The following is a 22,541-nucleotide window of genomic DNA, read 5'->3' as shown; positions in this document are numbered from 1 at the left end:
CTAGGGAGTAGCATGATACTTTGGACAAAAATATCTTGCTTACTTCTTATCAACACCCATATAAATCTCATGATTGAATTCAGTACTTCATTGAATTTGTCTCTCTAGCCATAGTTTACTACCTTTCTTTTTCTAGATTGCACCTCTCCAAGAAAAAAAATCACAGCTTTTTTGGTGAACTCATAAAACTTATGAAAAAGATGCAAGGGAGAAAATATACAAACATTTTATATTCTTCAGAATTATAACTTGGGAAAGTGAATTTTCTTAGGTATATAAAATATTCTTTTCATATAAGCCAATAATTCTGTGTGACATAGGATTGAATGTAGTCCACATATATTCATAAAATAAAAGAAGATAGTAAGAATACAGGAATACATATTCTGTTCCTTAGGTAAAACATGTTTATTAGAATTAGATCATTTGAAATGAAATTGAATATACCCGTAGGTAATAGATGTTTTTCCATGTTCTAAATCAGAAGTATTTTAAATAAGTACAAAATATTAATTGTGATTGAATTAGGAGAAAGTATCAGAATTAGCTTCTATAAAAATTATTCTATTGCCATTAAAAATTTTAAAAATTTACCATCTACATTCTCATCTAGAGTCTACTCATGTTAGTCATAAAACAAAAGAGAAGCATTTTTTCTATAAGCAGTACTTTTTCATCCTTTCTAAGTAACCCTATTTCTGTTTTTATTTAAGTTTTACACAAATTGGGAAGCTATTTTTAGTATTGAATTTTCTTGATTATGACATATATTATTTACCAATTTCCAGTCTGTAATTTGTAATCTAATTTATTACAGTTTATTATTTCTTTAATCTATCTAACTCCCTGATTTAACAAAACATACTTGGGAAAATTAGTTGTTACTCATAACAATCAGAGAAAAGTCATAATGTTTTTCTTTTGTTCCATTTATAGATTTGCATTCATATGGCCATGAGGGTAATGACAACACATTATTGAAATTTTGATTTGTATAGAAAAATGGAAACAAATGAGCTTTCTATTCACTAGGTTTTCAGACCTAAATTTTGGTGTGTGAAACTGAGTAACTGAAATCTTGTTGCTAACTATACCTTAACCAAATTGGGAGAAAAAATATATAACAAGATAAAATAATGGAAAATAAGGACAAACTGAAGAAAATTCAATATTTTTCAGTTACACTTTTTAATTTTTCCAAAGGTTAATATTGAACTTGTAGTATAACTTGTAGAAGATAGCATTATAAAATTAGTTATCATTATTGTTAATAGTATCTATCTTAACAGACAAATACAGCTTTCTTATCATACATTTGGACTAGAGGTATTTATATTATTTATTATTTCATATAGCAATATAAATTATTTACAAAATAGTTTAGACCAAATTATATATTCTCATATTCTTCGAAAGTAGAAGTCACCCACAATCACAAGACACACTACTATCCCCATGACCATTTGAAAAGTGAAGAAAAAATTCTAATTTTGTTTCATACCCATGAAATTCATTGTGAGAAGAAAAAAATGATGAATCAATATTTTCAAAATGGCTTTATTGTACCAAAAATAATTGTTTGTTTGTTTCTTTAGGAAAGTAGCAAATAATAAATCTATTCATGCTATAGAATCCACTCAGTAGTATAGAATTAAATTTAATTGACTGGAGAAAGAAAAAAGCCAATTATGAGGTCAACCAATAACTACTATAAAATGTTAATATTAAGTGAAGTAAGCGAGGCCCAAAGAACATAGGTCCCATGGTTTCCCTTGTTTTCAATAACTAGTATATGTCTGGGACAAGCAGAAAAGATCAGGTAAGATGATGTTAAGTGAAATGAACCCTAAGATAAGGACACAAGTGGTCTTTTATTCTTTCTTTCTTTCTTTCTTTCTTTCTTTCTTTCTTTCTTTCTTTCTTTCTTTCTTTCTTTCTCTCTTTCCTTCTTTCTTTATTGTTTTTCTTTCCTTCCTTTCTTGCTATTATTTCTAACATTTTTATAAGGTACCATGTGATTTTTTGTTGCTTTGTATGTCCCTACCCCATGGTAAAACCCCTGTTTTCACTGTATTTGATGTTGGTATAGTTTAGGGTGGGGAAGGAAACAAACAAATTGTTTAAATAGGGATACAGGTTGACCCATTGTAACAATGAGATGTACAAGTCACTATGCTGAAATTTAGGTGGGGGGGGCAGGGGAAAGTGTAGTTGAGGTGGTGGGAGGGAAGGGATGGTAGGAGAAAAACAAAGGAGGAGGCAACTATGCTTGATAAGAAATGTACTCATTACCTTGCACATGTAGGTATAACCCCTTTGTACAGTATATTCACAATAAAAAAAAACTTTAAAAAGAAATAATGTTCAAAATAAAACATTTAATAAACCCCACCAAAGCTAATAAACCAATCACTAAGATGAGTAAAAGAAGAGACTTCTCAGAAGGAGATGTAAGAAGAGATGTTGGCCATAAAGGAAATAAAAATCAAAACAATTCTGAGATTTCATCTCACCCTAGCTATATTGGCCAACATTGTGAATTTGAACAACAACAAATATTGGTGGGAATGTAAACTAGTAAAATTGCTCTGGACAGTAGTCTGGACCAACCTCAAAAAGTTCAAAATAGATCTTCACAACAGCCCAGCTATACCACTTCTGGGCATCTCTCCAGAACATTACAAGCCAAGATGTCATAACCCTTGCACATCCATGTTCATTGCTGCACTATTCACAATAGCTCCAAGCTATGGAAACAGCCCAGATTCTCTACAATAGATGAGAGGAGCTAAAGCATGTGGAGTCTATACATAATGAGATTTTAGATAGCCATTAGATGGAATCATATGTCATTTGCAGGGAAATAGATGGACCTATAATAAGTAACAATGCTCAATAGAAAATGTACTCATTACCTTCTGTAACTGTAACCCCTCTGTACAGTACCTTTACAATAAATATATATATATATATTTAAAAAGAAAAAGAAAAAGAACAAAGAAAAAATGAGGTAAGCCAAGCTCACAGAGACAAACAAAACATGTTTTCTTTCATATGCAGAAGCTAGAACTAAAATATACTTGGGGCATGATAAATTATACATGACTCTAGGCATTCACACACAGTGAGATTGCCAAAGGAGGATACTCTTAGGAGAGGAACAACAAGGCGCAAAGCCTATGTGCATCTGATCATACAAAATAATAGTCACAGAAATGAACTTCAGGAAATTGAAACAAGAGGTTTTGTTTTATTTTGTTTGTTTTCTTTGTTGTTGTTTTTACTTGTCCTTTAGTCTTTTTTGTTCATTTATCTTTCTTGGGGAGGGTTAGGGGAGACACAGAAGTAAAGGTAGAAAGGAAAAGGTAAACAAATGCAGTAGTAATACTCACTAGATAGTCTATTAAAAATGAACTATACAACTTGTGGTTGTGGATGGGAGCGAAAAACCTGGAGAGTGTGAGAAAAGTTCTGAAATTGTCAAAAAAAGAAATGGATTCTTTACCTGACTTATGTAACTGGAACTCCTCTGTACCTCATCTTTATATTAACAATAAAAATTTAAAAATAAAAAAAACATTCACAATGTTGCACTAGTTAAGAGTGGTTATTAGACTTCATGATGCAAAACTATAGTCTTAAATATAATTATTTTCATTTTAACATCAAGGCTTGTTATAAACAGTCTTGCACAAACAATATTTTTGAGAGGCATATTTGTTGACTATGAGGTATAAAATTGTTCTTAGAGATAGTCCTCTCCTAGTAGTTAAATAAAGCTTAGCCAAATATAACTGGGATAAGGGGGGAAAATATCCAAAAAGAGTATTATTCTTTTTCATATATTAAATCTAAAATATCACAGACAATGAGGCTTACTACTAATTTTGCTAAACAATATTCTTCAAAACCTTTTGAGAGGTTCATCAAAAGTGAACTTTATTAGTGTAAAAATAAATTGCATAGAATTTCATTGTGTATATATACCACATTTTCTTGATCCATTCATCTACTGAGGGGCATCTGGGTTCGTTCCATATCTTAGCTATGGTAAATAATGCTGCAATAAACATAGTTGTGCTGGTGGCTTTAGTGTGGTCTTGTTTGTAAACATTTGGGTAAATACCCAAAAGTGGGATGGCTGGGTCATAAGGGAGCTCTATGTGAAGTCTTTTCAGGAACCTCCATACTGCTTTCCAAAGTGGTTGAACAAGTTTACATTCCCACCAACAATGAAGTAAGGTTCCCTTCTGTCCACATCCTCTCCAGCATCTGTTGTTGTTAGAGTTCTTGATTTTTGCCATTCTAACTGGGATGAGGTGGTATCTCAATGTTGTTTTGATTTGCATTTCTTTTATGGCTAGGGATATTGAGCATTTCTTCATGTGTCTATTGGCCATCCTTCTTTCTTCTTCAGAGAAGTTTCTCTTTAAGTCTTTAGCCCACTTATTTCTTGGGCAGTTGTTTCTTTGAGGATTTGTTGTTGGGGGTTTAATTTTTTGAGTTCCAAGTATATTTTAGATATGAGACCCTTGTCTGTTGTATGGCTAGTGAAGATCTTCTCCCAATCCGTGGGCTTTCTATTGATCTTGCTAGCTATGTCCTTTGCCATGCAGAAGCTGTGCAACTTCATGCAATCCCATTTGTCCAACCTTTCTTTGATTTGTTGTGTTTCCAGGTCTCTATTCAGAAAATTTCGGCCTGAGCCAAGGAGACCTAGGGTTTCTCCTATTCCATCCTATAATGTTTTCAGAGTGTCTGCTTTGACTTCGAGGTCTTTGATCCATTTGGAGTTGATTCTGGTGCAGGGTGATGTGTAAGGATCTAGCTTTAGTTTTCTACAAGTAGTTAACCAATTTTGCCAGCACCATTTACTGAAGAGGCTGTCTTTCTTCCATTCTATTGTTTTAGCTTCCTTATCGAAGATTAGATGGCTATAGGTCTGTGGGTTCATTTCTGGATTTTCAATTCTATTCCATTGGTCCTGAGGTCTGTTCTTATGCCAATACCAAGCTGTTTTGATTACTATGGCTTTATAGTAGAGTTTGAAATTTGGTGTTGATATTCCTCCAGAAAGAATGACATTGCCCCATTTGTTAGGAAATGGAAAAACTTGGAAAAATTATATTAAGTGAAGTAAGCCAGGCCCAGAGAAACATAGGTCCCATGGTTTCCCTTATTTGCAATATCTAGTATATGTATGAGTCAAGAGGAAAAGGTCAGATAATGTGATTTTAGGAAAATGAACCCTTAGATATGTATTTTAATGTTTTTTTCTTTCATGCATTTGTTTCTAACACATTTATAAGATTATCTCTTTGTTGCTTTGTATGTCCCTCCCCCACAGTATAACCCCTGCTTTCACTATATTTGATCTCAGTATAACTTGTGGAGGAGATGGGGAAAAACTAGTCGTTTAAGGATACAGGTGGACCTGTTGCAACAATGAGAAGTACAAGTTGTCATGTCGAAAATGAGCTTTACAATGTTGGTGTGGGGGGGCAGGGAGAGGAGGGAGGATTGGTTGGGGGGTGGGAGAGGAGGCTGGGAAGGGATGTGAAGGGTAAACAAAGGAGGAGGCTGCAATGCTTGATAAGAAATGTACGCATTAACCTGCCCATGTAATTGTAACCCCTCTGTACAGTATGTTCACAAAAAAAATTAAATTAAATTAAAAAAATAAAAAAAAATTTCAGAGGTATGTTGGAGGACAGTTAAGAATAAAAAAAATTGCATTTAAATTGAATCAAACTAAGATATTTTTGTTATCTAATATAGTTAAAAAGTAAGAGGCAGATCTATAACTTAGAAGGTGACTTAGAACCAGAATTTTGTTTGCACTGTTATTTGAGAGGATCTTGAGTGTTGGTGGTGTGCAAACATTATTTACTAGGGGCAGCATTTTTTCAACAAAGTTCTCATTTATAATTATCTTTAATGTAAATGATGCTTTTGTAGATATATTTAATTTTATATAATAAATTTATAAAGAATATTATTTTAATTTATATTACAAGTATATAAAGAATATTATTCTTTGTAGGCAGAGAAATCATATAGATAGTTTAGTGCCTAGAAAATGGACATAATATTTGTTTTACATAACTATTTGAGGATATCAGAATGTTTATTCTACTATAATAGTACAATTGCAGAGTTAGGGAGTAGGGTACAAGTGAGAGTTGTCCTTACAAAGGTTAAACCCTGAATGGAAACTTCAGTAGTGCAAGAAACAAACAAACAAGGATACTACTTTGCATGAAGTGGGCAGTTCATTCCTGTAATCCTAGCTCTTTAGGAGGCTAATTAACTGTAGGATATCAATTAGAAGCCAGGTCAAGCAGAAACATTCAAGAGACTCTAATTATCCAGCAAAATGCTGGTCTGTAGTTATGGTTCAAGTGTCAAAGGACCAGCTATGAACAGTCAAGTCATGCAAGCTCAAAGCCATGAGTTCAAGTAAAGAATGAAAGAAACAAAAAGATTGCAAAAGAACTTTTACCAATAAGTAGCAGTAGCAGGTCAAATCAAAACCCCTCATAATACAGAAACTTTAACTTATATACGAAACAGTAGAAAATTTGGTATGGGCCTAAGAATATTTTATTTTAGTCCAAGTCTTTTTATTTTTTTTGGGTCCGGTCGTGGGGCTTGAACTCTGAGCCTGGGCGCTGCCCCTCAGCTCTTCAGCTCAAGGCTAGCGCTCTACCACTTGAGCCACAGGGCCACTTCCGGTTTTTTTCTTTTTGCTTATGTGGTGCTGAGGAATCGAACCCAGGGCCTCAGGCATGCAAGGCAAGCGCTCTACCACTGAGCCACCTTCCCAGCCCCTAGTCCAAGGCTTAAATAAAATGCAATTTAAAAATTGAAGTAGTCTGGTACAGAGAGCTGCAAAGGTAACCAAGAACTCAGGAATCAAAGTTCCCAAAAAGAAAATTCACTTAAGTTCTTCCAAGTTGGAGACATATGAAAATAATTGTGAATAATATGAGCTGATATATAATTGCCCAGAAAATGGAGCTCTAAAAGTGACACTGAAATTGTCGAATTCATTTTAGGATTAACTGATGTGGGCTTTAGAATTCAATAAAAATGTTTTGCAGCCGGGCGCTGGTGGCTCACGCCTGTAATCCTAGCTACTCAGGAGGTTGAGATCTGAGGATCACGGTTCAAAGCCAGCCTGGGCAGGAGAGACCGTGAGCCTCCTATCTCCAATAAACCACCAGAAAACCGGAAGTGGCACTGTAGCTCAAGTGGTAGAGTGCTTGCACTTGAGCTGAAGAGCTGAGGGACAGTGCCCAGACCCAGAGTTCAAGCCCCACAGCCGACCAAAAAAAAAAAAAATGTTTTGCATGTATAAAATCTACATGTATTTTCCAGCCACAGTGATTAACTTTTATTTCTAGAGAGCTTATAATAAAAATAAAGATAATGAACAGATATTAGAAGACTACTAAGAAATAAAAGTGTTCTGAATTAACACACAAATATAACTGCAATATATTAGTTAAACAATGTTATACTGACTAGCTTTTATATTTAGAATAAATATTAAAAAAGATTAAATAAACTTTTCCTACACAAAATTTGTTTTACTATTACATTTTTTCTAGTGTCATTGCATAATTTTTACAATTACCAGTAGCAAAGGCTAAATTTTCTTCTTAAATATAGAATACAGAGGTTTCTTGCCACAATTTTAAAATGTCCATAGTCAATTGTTTACTTTCCTTTATTAAGTAAACCATTTCTTTGGAAATACAGCCCTAAATAGCTAATTAGATTTCCTAATAGCATGAGAAGCCATCAAGGGGATAATGTATAAATATTGTACCATCAGCAAAATTACAGGGGGAAACCACCTAATACTTTTTTTGTTTGGCTTTGCAATTTAAATTTCAATGGCTTTTTACATATTTTTAATATGGCAAAAACATTATTCTCTCTAGAGCTTACATTAATGGGCAGAGGACCAAATTACCAGAGTAGGCTAATTTGCACCCAAGCATTTCATATTAATGAAATACATTTTTCAGATATCAGGGAATATTTGTGCTTCCCAGAGTTCTTAATTCTATATTCTTGGTTCAATGGAAGTCTTGTGAAGTGGCATGCTACCTCATCACCGAGCTAGCTGGATAAAAAATAGGGACATTCCCATGAGAAGAATGGAGCTGGAGCAACAGCTGCTGTAAATGTTTGTGGAAGGCTCTTGTGATAGAGGGTGTTAGGGATTATGAAACAATAAGTGTTACTGCAAATAGTAAGAGATGGGAAGAAAAAATGACAGAACTTCCGTGTGTGCAAATTGCTTAATTTTATTTAAAAACGGAGATACATTTTTCTGTTTACAACTGTAAAGTCCCATAAACCATGTCACATGTCTCTGTTTTCTTCCATGTCTGCCATTTGAATGTCTTCTTTGTTCATACTTGACTACTTATGGAGAAGCAGGAAAGGTGGGAGGAGGCGCTCTGGAAGACAAGAGAAAAGATGGATGAGTCTGCTTATGTAATTCCTGCACCAGTTCCAGACAGAAAAATCTTTCTACAGTGGATTAGGGGAAAATATTTCTCTTCACTAATGGATATGCATTCATTAGCCTAAACAATACAGTAAAACTGCATTAACCAGAAATACCTTATCAGTGTTTGGTCCAGTGCTTCTCAAACTAAAATACAAACTTGTTTCCATCATATTGATGAATATTTTTGTTGAAAAGATGTATAAACTAATATATTCATGTTTTGCTTATAAATCCTATTTATTTCCTCATTGCTTGGGGCCTCTTGAATGGAGCAATGTACCTGGCATCAAGAGAAAAAGCTCTGAGCCACTTTTTCCCCTGGAAAGTCATAATAGTTAATACAAGAGTAATCAGACCATGTGAAAATTTGGATTAATAAAATGTTAATGTTAATTTTGAAATTGTAATACAAATTGCAATTTATCAAAGATGAAAGATGAAAATGTCATAACATTAATTGCAAATTCAGCATCCTGTTTACATCCTGAACAAATAGAGTTTTAGAGTGTGCTAATTTGCTATTATTAAAATGATAAACTAATGAATTTCATTAATTGCAAACATAAACACACACACACAACAAAACTGGACACAAAAAATGTAAAAATAAAATGAGAGTAAAATGTGGACTGGTTGAGGGGAATCCAATGTTGAAAGTACAAAGAGGGTGTGTGTGTGTGTGTGTGTGTGTGTGTGTGTGTGTGTGTGTGTGTGTGTGTGTGTGTGTGTGCATATATTTGTAGTTCTTCATGTGCATGTATGAAAATAGGGAAACTAATTAAAATTGTTTAAAAGGGAGGAGATGGGATAAGGAAGATTAATGTTAGTGAGTTTGATCAGAATACATTATATGAACATTTGCAACCAAATGCCTTTGTGCAATTAATATACACAAATTAAAGCCTTTGAGGTTGATAATTGTCATATGTACATTCAAGCAACCAGATTAATGACTGATTTTGTCCACTGTGTTCTTAGGTACCAAGTGCAATCTCTGAGGACAGTACTGCTTACCTAACTGAAAAAAGTATGCTAAAATAGAATATACCTATGTATATTTCATGAGCTAGATTAAAAAATCTATAAGGCAGTTTATATTGTTTACATATTTTTATTACCACCAACCAGAAAAATGATGTGAAGAGCAGAGATTGCATTCCCTTTGGAAACAATACACCACAGAATATAGCCTGTGGTAGTTCCTTGTCATTTGCATTAGTCATTTATTTCTCTCCACTCGACATGACAAGTGTGCAGCCTCTCCTAATTCCATTGAGCTAAAGTTACATGGAGCTAAAACCATGAAGCTTGGCATTTACTCACAGCCAAAGATTTTAACTTAGCAGTTTTGTTTTTTATTTTAGGCATTGAGACAATTGTCTTTGTGTATATTTCCAATACATATGTTCTTTTAAAATACAATTTTACTTCTCTTTATGTGGAGTAAATCAATCTAGGGCATGGATTTATAGGCTTCACATAATTTCTTTGACTGAATCCAAATATCAAAGACACTCTGAGATCTTTTTATTCTCCCTGATCTACTATTCGTATTTGTTTATTTTCCCTTGTCCTTGCTTCTTAAAATGTTTATATTATTAGGGTTCTTCAGCCCTGTATCTACCTTTACTCAATAAACTTCACTTTTAGGTTGAATTTTGCTAAAATGTAGTTAGTGTTGCCCTTTAGAGATAAGTCGAATTACAACATCAAAATGAGCTAAACTATACAGATTTGACATATTAAGCTGAAGTAATATAGGCACTACAAAGTCACTATCATTTCTAATAAAGTTGTACTAACTACAGTCAGGCAAATATCAAAATTTTGATGTTATTACCTCATCTATTTGTAGCAGAAATATAGCAAAGTGTAAAGAAAGGTAGTCTCAATTCTTGGAAGGAAATGGAAAAGAGTGTACCCCACCCTACAAACCCTACAAACAGTGGATTTTTATTTGCTTCACCTCTTTCATTCAACTGCAAGAAGAATGAATCACTCCACAGTAAATTTTTTTTTAAGTAGCAAAGGGCCAAATTGCTGCAATACTTTAACCAGGGAACATGGAATCACTTTATGCCATTAAATCCAGAGAACCAACAATTTGGATATTGCATAGACTGAGAAAGAAAAAGTAGAGATATTTTATTAATGTCAATATATAATGTGAATGTCTACTTTTTTGGTTTGGAGATGTCTTTGTTTTTCCTTCTGTCATGGGGGCTGAACTCTGGGCCCCGGTGCTGTCCCTCAGCTATTCAGCTCAAGGCTAGAGCTCTACCACTTGAGCCACAGCACCACTTCTGGTTTTCTAGTGGTTTTTATTGGAGATAAGAGTCACACAGTCTTTCTTTCCCAGGCTGGCTTTGAACTCCCATCCTCAGATCCCAGCTTCCTGAGTAGCTAGGATAACAGGCATGAACCACTGTTGCCCAAGAGGTTTGGAGATATTTTTTAAAAAGTCATTCCCACGTGATAAATATATGAGGCCAATCTGAAAGGAATACATTCCAATTGCCTCCTTCCTGCACATTATCAAGCTCAAAATTTAAACTGCATGAGCCAATGCAATGAGATTTCTATATAAGACTCAAGCATAGTCTATTTTAATCTGAAAATCTATAAAGTAAAAATACAATTTAATAGATGTATCTTCACTAGAAATTTAATACAGGGTGGTGAAAACACCCAAGGGTCATTATATCATTGGCATTTAGAAATCCAGCAGCAAAGATGAGTGAAAATGCATCATCCCACAATCCCACCAAAATGTGATTACAGTGCATTTTGTTCTTTAGAAGAGCATCCATTCATTGTTCTTCATGGCCCTGAGAACACCTGAATATAACCATCTGTATCAATAGATATACTATCTTGAAACTTTTTTTATTATTTTTTCATTTAATCTTCAAAAAGTTTTACTATGGGACATTGAGGGGAAGAAGGTAGAGAAGAGGCTGGGGGCCAAGCAACCTTTCCCATAGAAACCAGCATTAGTATTCCAGTGGAAACCGGAAAGCTAGAAAGACACACCAAGTGTGTTATCATAGTATAGAATATGGCCAGAGAGGAAAAACTCAGGCAGCTTAGTTAAGGATACAGACTCGAGCATCCCTGGTTTGGGGCAGCAGCTGCAGTAGCAGCCGCTAAATTCGACAGAGGGGCTTCTATAAGAACCGACAAGGAGTGGAAATCTTCATTCCGCTGACAAGAGACAGTCACAGACCGTGGACTTAGATGACAGAAACCAAGGGACAGGCTGAGTACCCCCAAGATATCCTCACTCCTTCTCAAGGAGCATCCGTGAGAAGGTAGCCCCTCCCTCACCACCTGCGGAAAAACTCCATCTTTGATTCTGACACAGACACAGCCAGAGAGGTAGCAGGATTTGACCTGCAGCAGGGCTCAGCCGCACCCCCGGGGAGAGTTGCCCCTCCCAAGCAGAGGCAGCTCCAAGTGAGGGTGGCTGACTCTCTTTAGTGGGTAAACAGAGCCAGAGGCTACCCTAACCAGCTGCTGCATAGGAAACAACTCCAGCCCTGGCACAATTGGAAACTAGGTACACATAAATCCTGAGATTGGCCAGGCTGGGCTGATTGAGTGTCTCAGGAGCTAACCCATCAGGGTAAAGCTACTGATTGCTGGCAGGCCACAGCCCAACCTGCAACCTAGCACTCCTCACAGCAACTCCAAGCTAGAGGAAACAGCCACCCCGCTGTTTGCTGTTTTGTGACTCTCCCACTGAACTAGCCTGGGAAGAGGGGCTTAAACTCTCCGTAGGGCAGAGCTTCCTTCAGCCTGCTCAAACTGATTTAAGAAAGCAACCAAGTGACAGAACAACCAAATACCACAAACAAACCAGAGACTCCACCACCAAGAGACTGGCTATGCACACAGGGGAGACACAAGAACCATCCCCGTTCCCCACCCCCACCCCCATTTTTTTTCCAAAGAACTTTTTTCTATCTAATTGATTTTTTTAACTGTCTATTTTTCTCATTTTTATTTTAGGTTTTATTGTTGTTATTATTATTTTTTCTTTTTGCATTACTTAATTGCTATTCTGTTCATCCCCAGATAAATACCTGTCTTCAATTATTAGACCTTATTCTTCATGTGTGCATACTTAATTCAAATATTGATTACTCAATTCACAAACTCCCAACCATAACTCCATTAATTGTAGAATTATTTCCTTATATGTATATAATTTTAAATGTTTCCATTTTCATTTTTTATTTTATCTATTAATTTATTTTTATCTTATATTTTTGTCGGTCTTAGGGCTTGAACTCTGGGCCTGGGCGCTGTCCCTCAGCTCTTCAGCTCAAGGCTAGCACTCTACCACTTGAGCTACAGCACCACTTCTGGCTTTTCTGGTGGTTTATTGGAGATAAGAGTTTCATGGACATTCTTGCCCAGGCTGCCATTGAACCGGGATCCTCAGATCTCAGCCTCCTGAGTAGCTAGGATTGCAGGCCTGAGCCACCGGCACCTGGCTTTTTTTTTTTTTTTTAATTATCTTTCCTTTTGATCTCTTTTCTCCTTTCCTGATATCCTTGCCCTTTCTCACTTTAACTCCCTACATTTCTCCAATCTTATTTTCTCCTAACAATTCTCCCTAAACCTATTAATTTCTGGTCTGACCCCTTACTTGATTTTTCTTAGTCCATTGATCCCTAGCTGTTTATTGTTGAGCTAGATTGTATCTGTACCCATTTTGACTGGATCAAATAATCTGTGCAACTACAGGGCTCTGGTTGATGCTTGCCTTAAAAGAGTATTCTAGCTCAGAATCAGTTTGTCTATCATACCCAAACGGGCAGGACAAGCAGAAATGGAAGAAAATGGCGAGTCCAGGTATCTCAACTCCCACTCATGACAATCAGGCAACAGAGCAGTCAATGAATAAACCAGAGGAGTTCCCAAAATGCTCTACAAACAATACTGGTAAACATGCTAAATGAAAAGTTTGAAATCCTTCAAAGCTCTCATTGTGAGCATAATAGGGAAATTGAAAACCCAGAAATGAACCCACAGACCTATAGCCACCTAATCTTTGACAAGAGAGCTAAAAATAAATAAAATGGAAGAAAGACAGTCTTTTCAATAAATGATGCTGGCAAAATTGGTTAAACTAAAGCTACATCTGTATTTATCACCCTGCAGCAGAATCAACTCCAAATGTATTAAAGACCTCAAAGTAAAAGCAGACACTCTGAAAACATTACAGGAAGGAATAGGAGAAACTCTAGAGCTCCTTAGCACAGGCCAAAATTTTCTTATTAAAGACCCAGAAACACAACAAATCAAAGAAAGGTTGGACAAATGGGATTGCATGAAACTGCAGAGCTTCTGCATGGCAAAAGACATAGCAAGCAAGATCAAGAGAAAGCCCACAGATTGGGAGAAAATCTTCATTAGTCATAAAACAGGAAGGATCTCATATCTAAAATATACTTAGACCTAAAAAAATTGTATCCGCCAACAACAAATCCTCGAAGCAACAACTGCCCGATTAATAAGTGGACTAAAGACTTAGAGAGACTTCTCGGAAGAGGAAATAAGAATGGCCATTAGACACATGAAGAAATGCTCATCTTCTCTAGCCATAAAAGAAATGCAAATCAAAACAACATTGAGATTCTACCTCACCCCAGTTAGAATAGTTATAATCAAGAAATCTAGTAACAACAGATGGTATTGTTGGTGGAGCATATACTTGTTCAACATCTTTGGAAAGCAGCATGGAGGTCCTTCAAAAGACTCCACATAGAGCTCCCCTATGACCCAACATGCCCTCTTTTGGGCATTTACCCAAGCGATCATACCAAAAGCTACCAGCACAAACATGTTTATTGCACTATAGCTAAGATATGGAATCATCCTGGATGCCCCTCAGTAGATGAATATCAAGAAAATAAGAAAATAAGAAATGTGATATATATGTATATATATATCTAGATCTAGATATCTCTATCTATCTATCTATCTATCTATCTATCTATCTATCTATCTATCTATCTATCTATCTATCTATCTAATTCTATGCCTGCTTCAGAAAGAATGGCATTGCCCCATTTGTTAGGAAATGGAAAGATTTGAAAAAAAAATTGTACTAATTGAAGTAAGCGAGGTCCAAAGAACCATAGGTCCCATGATTTCTCTTATTTGCAATAGTTAGTACATGTCTAGGACAAGCAGTGAAGGCCAAATCAAAAGCTATATACATATGACCATATAAGATGATGTTAAGCGAAATGAACCCCAGGACAGGAATATAAGTGGTTTTCTTTCTTGCTATTGTTTTTAGTGTACTTATAATGCACTATGTGATTCTTTTGTTTCTTTTGTATGTTCTTCCCCCACGTATAACCCCTGTTGTCACTGTATCTGATTCTGGAGTCCTGCATCTTTTATATACAATTTTATAATTTTGTGAGGGAAAAGGATATAACAAAATGCTTAAATAAGGATACAGGTTGACCCACCATAACAATGAGATATACAAGACACTATGTTGAAAACGAGCTTTACAATTTCATGAGGGGGGAGGGAAGAGTTGGGGAGGTGGTTAGGCAAGGGTTGCTAGGGGAAAATCAAAGAAGGAGGTAACAATGCTCAATAGGAAATGTACTCATTACCTGACTCATGTAACTTTATCCCCTCTGTATAGTATTTTTACAATAAATATATATATAGAGAGAGAGAGAGAAAAAAAAGTTGTACTATGGGATTACAATTTAATATGTATATTTATGTGCCTGGTGTACCTTGACCAGAATCACCCCTTCTTTCATTCTCTCATATTCTTATTATTCCTTCTCCCTTGATTCCTACCATGTTTCTCACTTGTCTTTTTTCCCTACATATTTGTCCAATGTTACTCTTTCTGTTCTTCCCTCTTATTACCCATCTCCTCCTATAAACTATGTTTCATTTTTCTGATGCTCATTTTGTTAAACTGTCTGTTAAATGTTCAAAAGATTTATCCCATAGAATCTCATTCCTGCATATATTAGTGACTTTGATCATCTATATGTCCAAAGGCTACTTTGTGTGCTGGGAGGTTGTATTTTTGGGAAAACCCACATATAAGAAAAAAAAATGTACCTTTCTTTGGTCATTCTTCTCCTCACTTACCTTGTTCAGTATATTTTTTCCATATACATTTTATTAACAAAGACATATTTCTTTCTTCCTGAAGAAATACTTGTATTCTTTTTTTTCTAATACTTGGATTCTTGCAAGAACTTAAACAGTATTAAAATCTGTCTGTCTCTATCTATCTATCTATCTATCTATCTATCTATCTATCTATCTATCTATCTATTATCTATCTAAAAATTGTGGATCCATTTGCTCATTGTAGGGTGCTTTGCACCTCTTTCAATAACTTGGCTGTTTTGCTACAAGGAACATGGGTATATGCAGGTGACTTTGTGGTATCCTGTTAAGCTATCATTCAGATAAATGCTCAGGAGTGTTATTTCTGGATCATAGAGTAGTTTCTGTATGTTTTGTTTTTTGAGGAATCGTTTTACTGAGTTCCACACTGACTGCACTCATTTATATTTCCCACCTACAGTGTATCAAGGTGCTGTTTACTTTGCATCCTCATGAGCATTAGTTTTTATTCATGTTTTTTCAGGCAGAAAAGAGTTTGTTGTGGGGAGAGGAAACTGGGAGCTCACACAAGATAAGAGGTGTGAAGAGACAGCTGAGAAAGAAAAAGAAAAAAGAGGACCACAGTGAATTTGGAAGTGATCTCAGAGCATGGGGAACCCCTTATTGTCCGAGGGAGGCATGATTGGGGTAGATAAGGAAATGATCTCAGTAGATGAGGAAGTAACTTCAGATCCAGGAATCTTTTGCTGACTCACAGTCTGGTGATTGACAGGTGATTACTGACTGATTTCAGGCTGGTGAAGAGAAAGGAAGGGGTGTTCACACCCCTTCACCCAATCATCAACATTCCAGGCTTTTGATAGTTTTAAGTGGACTCTGATTTTCTTTGGCTACTTCCTGCTGGCAAAGGGCATCAACATTAAGTGAAGGAGGTGGAATTGTTGCCTGGTCCCAGAGAAGCAATCATCAACTGTTCCTTGGTGGTGAACACATTTGTTTGTCCTTGCATAAAATCCAGAAGAGATCTTTCAAGGCAGAAGCTGAGCAATAAGAAAAAAAAATTAGAGGGCACATGAACAGCAGAAGGAAGGGTTCAGGGCAAAAAATTAAAAACTGGATGACTTGGCTAGTTCCTATCTCATCCATTCCACGAAGTCTTGGAGTTGGTGAAAAATGTTCCTAGGTTCTACTGACTGATTAACATTGGTGTCTGGGTAGTGGAGAGCATGGCGGGGTCGTTACAAATAAGCAGTCAGTGGAGTGGTTAAGAGCCCCAGTAGAAGGCCTTGGCGGATATCCAGATTATTGACATGGATGGCACCCAGGAAGGTACCAAAGCAAAACGTCCTTAGTCTAAGGCTCACTTTTTGAGGCAGAAAAGAGTTTATTGTGAAGAACACAAATTGCCAGCTTGCACAAGATGGAGGAATGTGGAGAAAGAAGGGAAGAAAAAGGGGGACAAAAAGAGGAGGAGACTCGTGTTGAGCCAGATTCTATAGGGAAAGGTGGTCTTTTGCTCTAGGAGCTGTACTACTTAAAGCTACTGTGTCATTTTTCAGCGTCTTAAATAGTCTAATGGAGATAAGAGTCTCAGAGAGATTTTTATACCTGGGCTGGCTTTGAACTGCAACCCTCAGATCAAATAAGTCTTTGCCACAAAACCTCTTTTTATTTCCAATTAAAGCAACAATGAGATAAATGGAAATAATAAGCAGAACTTACTTGTAACTTGTTAAAAATTGACCAACAAATACTTCTTAGAGTTAAATACTGCAGAGGGTAAAATCTGCAGTGATAAAACTCAGTAGATGTGATGAAAGTTTTAAAACTGCTTAAGTAAATATAACATTTCAATTTACTACTGTAAATTGAAATAAACCATTGTCAGCTCTGTATCCAAGGTGGCTTACATACTCGGAAAAAAATTAGACAGTGAAAATAGCATTTGTGTTAAAAAGTGTTCATTTGAAAGATCTTGGCATAAATGTTTAAGAAAACATTGGCAGTGTTATATTTTCTTTTTCTTCTCAACTATGAAACAAATATTTAGGACAATTATTAATTAATTGTTACTTCCTAATTTGTTTCTATCAGAAGGAAGCCATTTTTATTTTCTTCTCCAAAGCCACTTTCTTTGGTCTGTTGTGGGGCTTGAACTTTGTGCCTGGGCGCTGTCCCTCAGCTCTTCAGCTAAAGGGGAGCACTCTACCACCTGAGCCACAGCACCACTTCTGTTTTTCTGGTGATTTATTGGAGATAGGTGTCTCATGTTCTTTCCTGCCCGGGCTGGCTTTGAACTGCGATCCTCAGATCTCAGGCTCCTGAGTAGCTAGGATTACAGGTGTGAGCCACCAGTGCCCTGCTTCCAAAGCCACTTTTTAATTTCCCCTTTCTGTTTTATAATCTTTTTGCCTTAATTTTCATTTAAAATAACTCTTAGAAAAGCTCTTTAATACAATGTAATATTCTTTTGAAACATCTGGCAACACCCAAATCAGGTAACCTTCTTTAAGTTTAAATCTACCCAGTTTTTTTCTTTTGCCCTGTGGAGCCAACTAAGTTGTTTCAATTGAAGCCAAAAAACAAAACAAAAAACAACAACAACAAAAAAAACAAAAATAAATAATTTTAAGAGATATTGGTACCAAAAATACCAATATTTAAGGCAGAAGCATGTTAACTTGGTAGAAAAGACTTTTTTTGAACACCAGGATGGCAGATTTTATGCATTAAAATGAGTTTGTTTTGAACATGTTCACACACATACGCACACACTTGTGTGCACAAATTGTGCACTTAGGTTTGAAAAAAATGAAAATAGACCATAAATTTTCTGGAATTCCAGTGGCAAAATACATTTTTGTCGTATGATCGAACTGCATGGTCAATCAGGCAAAACTCAAAACACAAAGTTTTTGACAACAACAAACAGAATTTCTTATAGCTCACCAAGACCTAGATATCCAAGAACAGAATATGATAAGACATCTTTGCTAGCAAAGCATATTAGATGATTGGGCCTTAGTTTCCAGGGCCTATGAGGAGAGGCAGTAACTTTGTTGGCAAAGCACTTTAGCATATGAATTGATCGTTTAATGCCATGCAATCTAAATGGGCATAGGAGTAGTAAGCTTGGTAGAAGGCTGATGGCCAGGTGAGACTAAACCATTAACTCACTATGTGGCCAAGATGGCAAATTTCTGAACAAGTTATGGTGTTAAGCGAACTTCTTGTAGTGGTGGGAGGGAAGGAATGGTAGGGGAAAAAAAAGAAGGAGGCAACAATGCTTGATAGGAAATGTATACATTGCCTTGTTCATGTAACTATAACCCCTCTATCCAGTATTTTTACAATAAGAAACATACAAAAAAAACCCCAAAAACTTGGTGGAGCTTTATTGAGTAAGCAAGGAAGCAGACAAGCAGACAAGCAGAAAGGAAGGGGCACACTAACAGAGTGTGGGTGCTCTCAAGGAAAGAGACAGAGAGAGAGAGAGAGAGAGAGAGAGAGAGAGAGAGAGAGAGAGAGAGAGAGAGAGAGAGAGAGAGAGAGAGAGAGAGAGAGAGAGAGAGAGAGGGAGAGAGAGAGAGAGAGAGAGATTTAAATGATCTCCAGTCCAGAGGTTTTATGTGTGTGTGAGAGAGAGACAGAGACAGAGACAGAGACAGAGTTTGAACTACAAGACAAGGAAAGTTATCTTTCTAGAGGAGACAGCTGGAAGGCAGATGTGAAGGTCAACAGAGTTTGATTAGAGAGACAGAGAAGGACAGGCAAAGAAAACCTGAATGTATGGAAATTCTGACCATTTACCATTGCCTTGGAAGAAATTATCCAAATCTTGCAATATTGTGGAGTCAGAAGTACTGAATTTAGGTCAGTGATTGCAATTATCCAGTTGGTACTAAGGGTCAGTGATTGCAATTATCCAGTTGGTACTAGAGCCAAATTTCTAAGTTGTTAAGTTTCTTAATTTTAGATCAGATTTCAAGCCCAGAATGGCTAGCCTTCAAGAAGGAACCTGGAACCCAGCCTGCATTGTACTCTTGAGGGCCAAGCCAAAAGTTTGGGCTATTGAGAGTGATTTTCTAGCCTATAAGGCACTTTTGCTTGAGTAAGACAATATGTAAATATCATATTCTCGAAAATGACAATTCTGACTAGGCTGAAATAGAATATCAGTGTTGTTTCCTTTATGTTCAGTGATACAGAGCATTTCTTCATGAGTTTATTGGCCACATATATTTCTGCAGAGTAATGTCAACCATAAGCCAGGTGCCAGTAGCTCACACCTATAATCTTAACTACTCAGGAGACAGATCTAATGATTGCAATTTGAAACTAGTTTAGACATAAAAGTCTATGAGATTTTATTGTCAATTATCCAAAAAAAACCCCGAAGTGGAGCTGTGGCTCAAGTGGTAGAGTGCTAGATTTGAGCACAAAAGCTCAGGACAGTCCCCAAGTTCTGAATTCAAGTCACTGAAACAAAAAAGAAAAAAGATAAACATATATACAATACCCAGGGTACCAAAATCAAATACAGTGACACAAGGGGATATACTATAGGGGGAAAAACATACAAAAGAAACAATAAATCACATAGTACATTAAAAATAACAACAACAGCCAGGTACTGGTGTCTCATGCCTGTAATCCTAGCTACTCAGGAGGCTGAGATCTGAGGATCATGGTTCAAAGCCAGCCAGGGCAGCAAAGTCCGTGAAACTCTTATCTCCAAGTGGCTCAAGTGGTAGAGTGCTAACCTTGAGATGAAGAGCTGAGGGACAGTGCCCAGGCCCAGAGTTCAAGCCTCACCACCGACCAAAAAAAAATCTTAAAATCTCTGTGTCCATTTTTGAAGTTTATTTCACTTAGTGTAATCTTATATGGTGATATGTACATAGTTATTGAGCTGTAATGCTCATCTGCTATCCTAGATGTATACTAATTATTGCAAATAAGGGAAAACATGAGACCTATGTTCCTTTGGGTCTGGCTTACTTCACTTAATATGATTTTTCCCAGTCTTTTCATTTTGTTACAAATGGTGCAGTGTCATTTTTTTCTAAAACATTTATTTGAATTAGGGAAGAGAAATAGAACAACCGAACGGTGAGACAAACACCAAAGGGGAACCAATGCAACAGTGATATACTCAAGACAGTATCTTGGAAATGATCTTTACAAGGAGGAGATGGGGGTGGAGGGAGGGAAAATAGGAGAAAAATGAGGGAAAGGGTAACAAGTTTGACAAGAAACGTACTTATTACCTTACTTATGTAACTGTAACTCTTCTGTATAACACTTTGACAAATATGGAAAAGAAAATTAAAGGAAAGAAGAAAGAAAGAAAGAAGGAAGGAAAGAAAGAAAGAAAGAAAGAAAGAAAGAAAGAAAGAAAGAAAGAAAGAAAGAAAGAAAAGAAGAAAAGAAAACCACAAAAAATAAAGAAATAAATGAGAACTTTAAAATTTATTACCAGGATAAGTTTTACCAAATGTTTGCCACTCCTTAACACATTAATGTATGTTGAATTTATGTTACTCTATGGAACTTTCTGTACCATCTTTAGCTTGGATTCTAAATCAGTGCCACACACTTTTAAGTAGCAACTCATTTCTACATAACAAATTGTATATACATCAATATAGAACAAGTTGTAATGTGATAATAAACAAATCTTGTGTTAGTCAATTTGTTATTATGATGTTTCCTAAAATAAACAAATGACAACTTAAGGGAAGATTACATTTTGGCTCATGGTTTCAGCTGATAGTTTCTGGCCTGTCTATAATGGGTTTTGGCAAAGCAAAATTCTACAACTATCAGTCCTCTAGGAGGAAAGCACATTACTTCGTAACAAACAGGAAGCTTAGAGACACAAAGGAAGGGTTAGGGATATAATACAAAGTCACACCCATAGTGACCATCTTGCTTCAAACAGTGCCTACCTCCTAGTAGTCCAATTTTATGAATTTATCAATGAGTTGGCCTTTTGCTGAAGTTAATGCACTCAAGATCTAATCACATCTCAATTGTGCCAACAGCTAGGTCCTAAGCTTTAAAAACAAAAGTTTTTTGTTTTTTGTTTTTTTAAATCTTATATTAAAACCAGAAGAGTCCAATATCAGTGCTTTCAAGGAATATTTGTTTCTCTCAATTGCACTATATGTTTCGTAGGTCATTAAGTCAGTATGTTCAACCCATTCAACACAGCTTATACTCCTCCTCACTCAGCATGGTCCTGCATATATGTGCATAAGAGCTGTGCACATCAGCTGTTCCCAGTCTCTGACAGAGTGAAAATATAGCTTTGAATGTTATATGCAAGCAATTGATTGCCATAATTAGGAGGGCACAATGGAAAGTCATTGGTCAATAAAAGTACCATGGTTGTGTTTTTGCACAACTATGAGAAGCTAGAAATTTTAAAAAACATTATGAAATGCTAAAAAGCAGTGAGAAATAAGAATATTTGTCCAACAGCTCAGCTTCCTAGAACTTAAACAGTATTAAGACTGAATTTTTTAGCTACTGACTGTTTTAGTCTCAGTTCAAAATATGTTTTTCTTTTTATGGTACAAGTTGTTTAATTTTGTTTTGTTTCCAGAAAATTTTTTTAAAAAGTTGCTTTGTTATTGCAAGAATTATTACTTCTTTAATTTACAATTTTATAATTCCATCTTTTTAAGTTTCAATAGGAAGACAACCAGATCCTCTATTATTTCAAGCCAATTCAAAAATAAGTGAGACATAAATTTAAAGTTTTGGTACACATCTAGGAAGGTTAAGGGGTGAGATGAGTATAACCATAAATGTTCAGTTTCAGGATAGTTATGGTTTTGGTCCATGACTACAAAGCATTGCTTATGTTGGATTTATCATG

Source organism: Dipodomys merriami, unplaced genomic scaffold (assembly GCF_024711535.1).
Source record: "Dipodomys merriami isolate MVZ:Mamm:240054 unplaced genomic scaffold, mDipMer1.0.p SCAF_8, whole genome shotgun sequence".
Lineage (NCBI taxonomy): Eukaryota > Metazoa > Chordata > Mammalia > Rodentia > Heteromyidae > Dipodomys > Dipodomys merriami.
This window is presented reverse-complemented; position numbering follows the sequence as displayed.